Source organism: Callorhinus ursinus, unplaced genomic scaffold, assembly GCF_003265705.2.
Source record: "Callorhinus ursinus isolate GAN/ISIS: 27379988/994484 unplaced genomic scaffold, GSC_fseal_2.0 scaffold1, whole genome shotgun sequence".
NCBI lineage: Eukaryota > Metazoa > Chordata > Mammalia > Carnivora > Otariidae > Callorhinus > Callorhinus ursinus.
In genome coordinates this window covers 16,267,992-16,278,167 of record NW_027397063.1, presented here as the reverse complement: position 1 = coordinate 16,278,167, position 10,176 = coordinate 16,267,992, and positions in this window count along the sequence as shown.

Here is a 10,176-nt window from a genome sequence, read left to right as displayed (position 1 = left end):
GAAAGTAGACATCAGAGGACAGAGAAATGCAGAGACTTCTACAGAAGGAGCTCTATAGCTATGCAGAGGCTGATCCTCAAGAGTTCACAAGAATACTTACTGATCAGTGAATATCTGTGAAGGAACTACCAGAGGGTAAAAAAGCAACCATCTGAAAGGAGGAAAGGAAATAGTACCTGAGACTCAGCACTGGGAACAATGTCTGTTCCCAACAGAGTGGAAAATACTCTCAATTTATGTGTATTTGGTAGAGTAGTGTGACATGTCTTGCCTTAGGAATAGGGGAAAAAATAATACTAGACTACCAAATTTTAAATGTAACACCTAAGCATACAAAACTATCTATAAAAACATCAACTGAAGCCAAAGCTCAAGTAGGAATACAAAAATATCTGGCATTCAACAGGCAAAATTCACAACATCTAGCATTGGTAAAAAAAATTAGCAGGCATGAAAAGAAGCAGAAAAATACAACTCAAAATTAGGAGGAATTAAAGAAGTCTAACTGAGAACTGACAAAGAGGTTAAAATAGTAGAAAAATCATTAAGATACTTATTATAAATGTATCTTATATATTCAAAACTTAGGAAGAGACATGAGAAATACCAAAAAAAAAAAGGAAAGGAAATTGGATCTATAGAGATGAAAACTACAATGTCTGAGATGAAACATGCACAGGATGGGAAAATGGCATATTCTACACTGAAGAAATAAGATTTGTGAACTTGAAATCATAGCAATAAATACTATTAAAAATGATATAGATATATAAATATTAAAAATGAAAATCATTAATAAGCTTGTGTGAAAATTTCAAGGATCTAAATATGCATATAATTGGAGTCAGTGAAGGAAAGAGGGCAGAAATAATACTTGATGAAATTGTGGCTGAAAACTTTTCATAATTACCTATATTACTATCCATAATAAACCCATAAATCTAAGAAATTGAATGAAAACCATTTAATGTCAAAAAAGGGCAAAATATTTGAACAGAAACTTCATCAAAGGCAATATATGGAATGTAAATAGACATAGGAAAAAAATGCTAAGTATCATTAGTCTTTAAGAAAATGCAAATCAAAATCATAATGAGATAATATCTCAATAGACATCTATTCAATTGGTTGAAATGAAAAGATCTGACCATACCAAGGAGAGATTGTGGAGCAACTAGAATTCTTTCATGCTCCTGGTGAACAAGTAAAATGATATATCCATTTTGGAAAACAGTGTGGTAATTTCTTTGAAAAGTCAAATATGCATATACTACATAATCCTGGCATTCCACTGCTACGTATTTATCCAAGAGAAGTGAAAGCATATGTCCATCCATATAAGATTTGTTCATAAACATTCATGCTCATAGCAGCTTTATTTCTAATGGCATAAAGCAAAAATAACCCAAATGTACATTATCGGGTGAATGGATAAACACATTTTGGGTGTATTGGTACAATATGATACCACGTAGTAATAATAAGAAATAAACTTGATTTAAGCACAAATATGGACGAATCTTAAAATAATTATGTTGAGTGAAAAAAGATTTAAAAAGAGTACAGATCATATGATTACATTTATATAACTTCTGGATAATTTTATTTAATGATTCCTGTGGAAATAGATCAGCAGTTGCTTGAGGAAGGCATGGGATGGGAATAGGAACAGGAGAGATAAAATGCAAGGGGCATGAAAAAGCTTATGTGATTGATGGATATGTTTGCAGTCTTGAATTGTACTGGTTTCAAATGTCAAAATTTACAAATGATATATTTTATTTTATTTTTTAAAAGATTTTATTTATATATTTTAAAGATGAGAAGTTTTATGTTAATTATACCTCAACACAGCTACAAAAAAAAAGGGTGAAAAGATCTCCTTTTTGTCCTATGACTGAAGAATTACTTTTAAAATTTCTGAAGGGAAATAGATAAAAATCATAGCACAAAAACTCATTGCCAGTTTTCTTTCAATTGACAATTACAGACGTTGACTTCACATAACCCGAAATATTCGCATCAGTTACTGAGCATGTTTTTATTCAACCGAAAGAAGAGGGAGGCAAACTAAGAAACAGACTCTTAACTATAGAGACCAAACTTAATAATTAGGTTACTGGAAGGTGTCATATTCTTTACATCATAGTAAAAAAGCATTATAGTTAAAATTGTGAAATAATGTAAATATTTCAAAAGTACGGTTTCATTTTCTGAGTCAGTCAGAGAAAGATGAATACAATATGATTTCACTCATATGTGGAATTTAAGAAACAAAAGTAAACAAGCAAAGGGAAAGAAAAGAGAGAAAGAGGGAGGCAAACCAAGAAACATCTCTTAATAGAGAACAAACTGATGGTTACCAGAGGGGAGGTGGGTGGGGGATGGGTGAAATAGGTGATGGGGATTAAGAAGTGCACTTGTGATGAGCACCAGGTGTTGTATGGAAGTGTTGAATCACTATATTGTACACCCGAAACTAATATTACACTGTATGTTAACTAACTGGAATTTAAATAAAAACTTAAAAAAAAAACCCAAAATGTATTACAAATGTACCATGTGCCATATCGGAATAGCAAGAAAAAACAAAACACAGCGCAGTAGTCCTCCCTTATCTGCCATTTCACTTCCCACTGTCTGTTATCCAAGGTCAATCACAGTCAGGAGCAGATGATCCTCCTTCTGATGTGTCCTCAGAAGTCAGCTGTAGCCCATCACTATGTCACAGTACCTACATGATTTGCCTCACTTCATCTCATCACATAGATATTTTATCACCGCACATCATCACAAAAAGGGTGAGAACAGTACAATAAAGTATCTTGAGAGAAAGAGAGAGACCACATTTGTATAACTATTATTACAGTATATTGTTATAATTGTTATTTTTATAATGAGTTACTGTTATTAACCTCTACTGTGCTTAATTTATAAATTAAACTTTATCATAGTTAGGTATGCATAGGAAAAAATCATAGTATATCCAGGATTAAGTACTATCTGTGGTGTCAAGCATCTATTGGGGGTCTTGAAACATATCCCCCAGGACAGGGAGGGACTGCTGTAACAATTATTCTAAGACAGCTCATCACCTCATTGTTTTCCCAGAGCCAGGTCTGAGTTGCTCTTCAGAGTTCGCCCTCCTGCTTCTTCCTTTCTGTTACGTACCTACGAATACTCTTCCTTTTCCTGCATCTAGCCATGCCATTTTTACCCTTTATTTTCTTCTTTTCCTTGTGATTTACACTTGTGAGTCAAGCTAATTTATTCTTGCTATTACTCTGCTTCCCAGAGTCTAAATTCAGGACCCTCCCTAGGAAGGACAGGGTTAGTTGGTGATGATTTGTGATTCTCCAAATTCCAGGTTGGTCAAGTCAAATTCAAGTTAGAAAAATAAAGAAATCATAAGCTATATTTCACTCTCCTTTCCTTTACCCAATGCTTCATTCCTAACAATTTGGGTCATTTTAATTTACACTAACTTGTACTTTTAGGGGGCGTGTAATAATAGAAAAGAGTTTACACCTATACTGTGTGTGTGTGTGTGTGTGTGTGTGATATACTGTCTTAAACCATCCTCAAAAACTTTGCAAGAACTCTTGTTTTTCTCATTTTACATAGAAAGAAACCGAGACATGGGGAGATTAAGTAAATTACCCAGCGTGAAGAGATCCAGGCAGTCTGGCTTCACAGCGTGTACACATGCGGAAAGTACCAAGAAGAAAAGACCTGATGTTTAATATTCCAGGAATTCAGAAACATGGGAACAGATCTGTAAGACAGCCCTTATTTTCTTATGTCGTTTACCTAAGGACTCCACTTAAAGAATTGTTTTCCAGATCGGCTTGGCGTTTCCACTTCCACCATCTAGGAGAAAGAAGAGTGAGAAAGCGCTGAGTAACTGAAGGGAAAACAAGCCCATGTTAATCTTTGAAATCATTATTTAATTCCATAAGTTAATTCTAAAGACAATTAAATATAATAGGATGAAAAATGTGTGTTTGTGTGTGAACGGCTGCTGACATATTCTTCAAACACAAAAGCAAAAGAATAGTGATTTTCAGAAAGCCAACATACAAATTTGGTTCCTAGCCAATTTAAGAATAAACAAAAAACACTAATTTGAAAAATCCCCCTTGCCCCTTTCAGAACTACCCCTTCGCTTTAGGGAGCATTATTATTATTGAGCAAAATAAGGTAATAAACATCCCTGCCCAGAACCTGGGAGAAATAATTAAAACTCCCGGTTACTGTGAGGTTTTGTGTATCAAGGTTCATAAAGGAAGGTTAAAGTCAATTAAGTGGAGAGTGGAGCTAAATGACCCTGATTCAGTGGAAACCTTGAAAACGTATGAAAGTTTTTAAAAAAGTCCTCATAATTCTCTGACTTGCAGGTATTTTCCCTGTAAGCAGCATGCCAAAGCCCTCTCCTGCCAATGAAAGTAAGCTGTGTGTGCTACTTTTTGATGGTATTGCCCATGATAACCCTGAAATGGTATAGGAGTTCATTTCAGATAGAGATCTGGAGCTAACTTATCCAACTTATCTGGTCAGAAAATCTTGCTGTAAATCTTTCAAAAACAAGATGGCTTGTGAGATTTTTAGTAATCCTGGATTGTGTCTGGGGAGAAAATGTGACAGGAGTAGTTGTCTCTATGGCTTCAGTGAAGACCAGGAAATAAATGATCCAGGCAAATATAAATCCACAGTGAGTAAGAATTCCAGGTCTTCCCGGAGTCCATAGTGGAAGAAGCATTAAAATGTGCATGCTTAGTGAAGGTAAATTTTATTTACCCCAAGGAGTTTCCAATTTTATCAAATTCACTGCGCTTAGTATTAGAATTTAAAGATGACAACAGAAATAATTAATATCCATTATGACTTTTTCTTCACAATCAAAATCTGATCGCCAGTCTTATTTTCTGGAGGAGATAAATAAAATGGTAGTGTATATCTTAAAAGTGTCATCTGACCCTTCTAGTTTTGTAGATGAGCTAAACTGATTTAAAAAAAGGGCAAAGGGTGGTCTCAGAAACTAAGGCTGAGGCAAGAAATTTTCAATAAATTGGACTTTAAATTTGTACTATTTTTTCTTTTTTCTATTGCATAACAGTCACTGGGCATAACAGACTTTTAAAGGAAAGTTAAGGGACATATAAAAAAACTTGGGTGTTTGAGAAATACTGAATAATGTAATAGTTGGCTAGAAAATGTTTAAATTCCTTGGAGATAAATGATACAGAGACACAGCCTTGCTCACGTAGATGGGCCTCCCATACCAAAGAAAAGCAAAAACTTCGAAGTGCCGCTTTCAGCCCTTAGATTTATTATATAATTATGAAGAAATAATCCTCCCCCTGGCACTCTGTTCTTGAGAGATTTCAGGCAAAACACTAAATCTCTCTTGACCTCAATTTAGCCATCTATAAAATGAGGGGGTTGGAGCAGATTATCTCTGTGTCTTGTAACTATAAAATTTTACATTCTATGTTATTTCTCCATTTTTTTTTCTTTCCGTTCCCCCTACTGACATGAGACCTTTCAAAAAGGAATAGTACTTACTATATACCAGGCCACTTCAAATTCTTCGTGAAAGTAGACACAATAAAGCTCTGAGCTATTTTAAAACTCAATTTTATAGATAAGGACGCTGAAGTCCAATAAGTTTAATATCTTGCCCAGCCTCATGCAGATCATTAAGGATATAATAGCAATTTCGTTACAGGCTGCCTTGAATACAAATCTCATATACTTCCACTGACTATGCCACATCCAACTAAGTACACAATGTTCAATATATTTGGTATTTTAAGTGTGCTTTTCAGCTATTGGTCTTGTGCTTTGTAATTATGTCCTTTGAGTCAAATATACTTGAGAATTTAAAAAGCTTTTGTGTATGTCTATTAAAGAACATGAGGCTGGTTTCAAGAAAAAAAAAATAGAAGACAAAGGAGACTGTGACTCTGATAAATCAAGAAGAAATAACCGAAAATAGCAAGTTAATGCTGACTTAACAGCCCAATCCAGTTCATTCCCTCTAAAGCACAGAGGTTTACTTTTGAAAGAAGCTAAGTGTCAAGTTCCAAGAAAAATGATGGGGTAAGGGCTACAGTGATACGGATTACCTAAGAGCATAAACTTATTAAAGATTTTGAAGAAAAAGTTCAAAAATTTTGAAATTTGGGATGCCTGGCTGGCTCAGTCCATAGAGCATGCAACTCTTGATCTCAGGGGTGGTGAATTCAAGTCCCATGTTGGGTGTAGAGATTACTTAAAAATTAAAAAAATATATATTGAAATTAAAAAAAATGTACAATAATAATAGTTATCATATTGAAGCATAAGAAAATGGTGCTTTTTGTGCCATTTGACAATACGAGATCAGGTGATGGATTAAATAAATTAAATTGTCACTATCCAATATCATTGGCATCCATGGAGGACATTTTTTTGGTGAGATAAGAAGAGATAGATACCAATGTCATTTTTTTTTTTTAAGGAAAGAGGGATTAAATCTAAGGAGTATAAACATTTAGCATTAAATAAGATTTCTCAGAGAATATAAACTATCTCTTGCCTTCCTACACATTTATTTGTCTGTGTGGCATACTTTAAACTCACACATACTTTATTTTTGTATATACAAATTTTAATAATCATTATTAGATACTTTTAGAGAATGAGTTTTTGTCCTAAAACTTTAATTTGCATCTAATTTCTATATATTCAATTATTGATTTAATTTAACAATTATTTCCTTGATTAAAAATTACATATGCTCACTGGAGAGGATGTACAATATAAAACAGACCACAGAGAAGTCCCCACTGTTAATATTTTCTTTCCTTCCACATGTATCAATTACTTCCTGAAACAATGGTGCTATGTAGGAAACCACTCTGAATCCCAGTGGTTTAAGACAAACAAACAAAAAACTAATTTGGTCATTTTCCCTCAGGTCAGCTGAATGTAGCTGCTGTAGACTGAGCAGAGACAGACTCGATTATAGTAAGCTTTTGGTTGGTCTACGTTAGCTGACCTGTCTCTCATCCACCCTGGTCCATTAGATCACACAATGCATGTCCTTTTCATCATTGTGGCAGAAGCATAAGATGAGTCAAGGGGAAACACAGGATTCCTGTAAGGAAATTACACACTATCATTTCCATCCATAATCTTACTTTGAAGGCCAAGCCCTACATCTATTTTTTTCCCAATATAAATCTTAGAAAGTTAGTTTAGCAAGAACTTTATTTTATCAAGATTAATGTAGCTAGAATTTCTAAGCAAATGATTTTTTTTATTGAATTCAAGGAAAATGTTTTATAGTTCCCATTTATAAATCCTTTGATTGTAAGATAAACTATTTTAGTTTGCATTTATTTTTTGTTCCTCAGTAGACAAAACTTAATAAATTATTTCAATAGTCTGCCCTTTCTTTGTAAAGAGACTGTCATACACATAGTTAAGTATGAGAATGAGATATCACCACCTTATAAAATTTAATATTTAAACCATCCTTCTTTGGAAGCAAGTATCATAAATGATTTGGTTTTATTATTAGTAATGTTAACTTTAAATCTGTGAAATCATTTGTGCTTTTCTTCCATGATGCAAGCTATAGCTCTTGAGGGTCTTCAAAATTTATTTATTTATCTCTTAGCTCATATATACCCATCCCCCAGGTTATATAGACTTTGACTGATTGAAATTAATAACTTTGATATGACCAGAAATTCATTTCTGCATGTAATTACCAACTAACATTTTTAAGACAGTAGTTTATTTGTAGGACAAATGAAAACTTGTCTAGATGGAAATTTCTATACATTGAAAATGTGTGTGTGTGTGTGATTACTCCTTCATTTTCAAATAACTTGGACTTTATATACTATGATCAAACATTTTACTATTTGCTTTACTAATCTTTACCAGTGTTCATCAAATGTTCCCTCCCCTTATTCAACTTATTTATTATCTAATTTACAGATATATTATAATTTACTGAAAAATTATTTGTCAACTCCCTAAGTCTGGGAACGAAAATACTAAAATGAAGACACATGTTTACTCAAATGTATTAGTCCACAGAGGCTACTGTAACAAAATATCATAGACTGGCATACAAACAACATAAATTTATTTTTCACAGGTCTGGAGGTTGGAAGTCCAAGATCAGAATGCCAGCATGGTCAGGTGAGGGCCTTCTTTTGAATCTTAGACTTTTCAGTTATATCCTCACATGGCAAAAGGGGGCTAGGGAGTAGTCTGTGGGGTCTTTTTCCAGGAACATTAATCTCATTCATGAGGGCTTCACCCTCACAACTTAATTTTTTTTAAAATGACTTATTTATTTACTTGATAGAGGGAGTGAATGAGTGGGGGAGCAGGGAGAGGGAGAGAATCTCAAGCAGACTCCCTGCTGAGTGCAGAGCCCAAAGAGGTGCTGAATCTCATGACCCTGAGATCATGACCCGGGCCTAAACCAAAAATCTGATGCTCAAACAGCTGAGCCACCCAGGCGCCCCCCAAAAGCCCTTTCTAATACCATTACATCGGCATTAGGATTTCAACATATGAATCTGGGAGACACAAACTTCCAGGCCATAGCAAACGTCTACTTAAAGTCCATCTTACTGGTGACACTTCACTGCAGTCTTCCGCTCGAGGGCAGAAAGCTTGCTCAGATTTATCTCTTGACCCTTTGCTGAGCAGCTCACAGAAAAATCATTGTTTAGTGGGAGGGAAAAAAATGACCTCTGAGTTATATGGGAAAAAGTAAAGTAGATCAGGAAAATCTTATGAATTGTGTGTAATCAATAAAAGTAACAGCTTGTATCAATCCATTCTTGAGTTAGACAATCTATGTGACAACTGGTGGTTTTGCCTGTGGAAAGCCATATGTATATTAAACCTTGAAGCTTTATCACACTAATGTCATAGATTCTATAATTGCTTTATTGTAAATTTAGCCTTAATGATGTCTAAGTTTACATTGAAACAACTACCTGAAATTTAATGTCAGCTCATGATCTATGTGCTTTCTTGTGGTGCATGCGAGTTTCTGCAATATATTTTTTATTTTATTATTTTTATTATTTTTTAATTTTATTTTTAATTTAAAATTTGTTAGTTAACATAAAGAGCAATATTGGTTTCTGGAGTAGAATTCAGGGATTCATCATTTACATACAAGACCCAGTACGCATCATAACAAGTGCCCTCCTTAATACGCATCACCCATCTAGCCCATCCCCTACTTTTCTCCCTCCATCAACCCTCAATTTGTTCTCTATCATTAAGAATCACTTATGGCTTGTTTCCCTCCTTTTTTTCTTTTCCCCCTTTCTATATGTTCATCTGTTTTCTTTCTTACATTCCACATATGAGTGAGATCATATGGTATTTGTTTTTTCTGACTGACTTATTTCATTTAGCATAATACACTTTAGCTCCACCCATGTCATTGTGTATGTCAAGATTTAATTCTTTTTGATGGCTGAATAATATTCCATTATATACATATATATGTATATATACACACCACCCCTTCTTTATCCGTTCATCAGTTGATGGACATTTAGGCTCTCTCCATAGTTCAGTTATTGTTGATAATGCTGCTATAATTACACTTGTGTCCATTTCCATATAAGGACCTTACATCACCTTTATCTTCATCACTTAATTTTTTTTAGTTAATGTTCATATTACATGGAATTACATTAGATATTATTCAAACTTAATTCAGTAGTGTATGTGGATCTTTGTTCAAACTAGATCATATGTATATGAGCATAAATGGGTATATATACAAGGAACAAGTTGCAAAAAGTGGCAAGAATAAAGGAATTGCAAAGAGATATGTGTGAAATTACACTGATTATAAATTTTTACCCTGTTCAAATAAATGTATTTTACTTATAATTATAAATTAAATTTCTAATATATGATATAATGTTATAGATCCTTTCTTATTTTTTTAAAGATTTTTTATTTATTTGAGAGAGAGAGAGAGAATGAGCAGGGGGCGGGGCAATGAGACAGGGAGAAACAGGCTCCCCACTGAGCAGGGAGCAGGACCTGGGCCTCGACACTTAATCGACTGAGCCACATAGGCACCCCATCCTTTCTTATTTTAAAAGATTGTTATAATTGAGGTCAAGAGACCCTTGA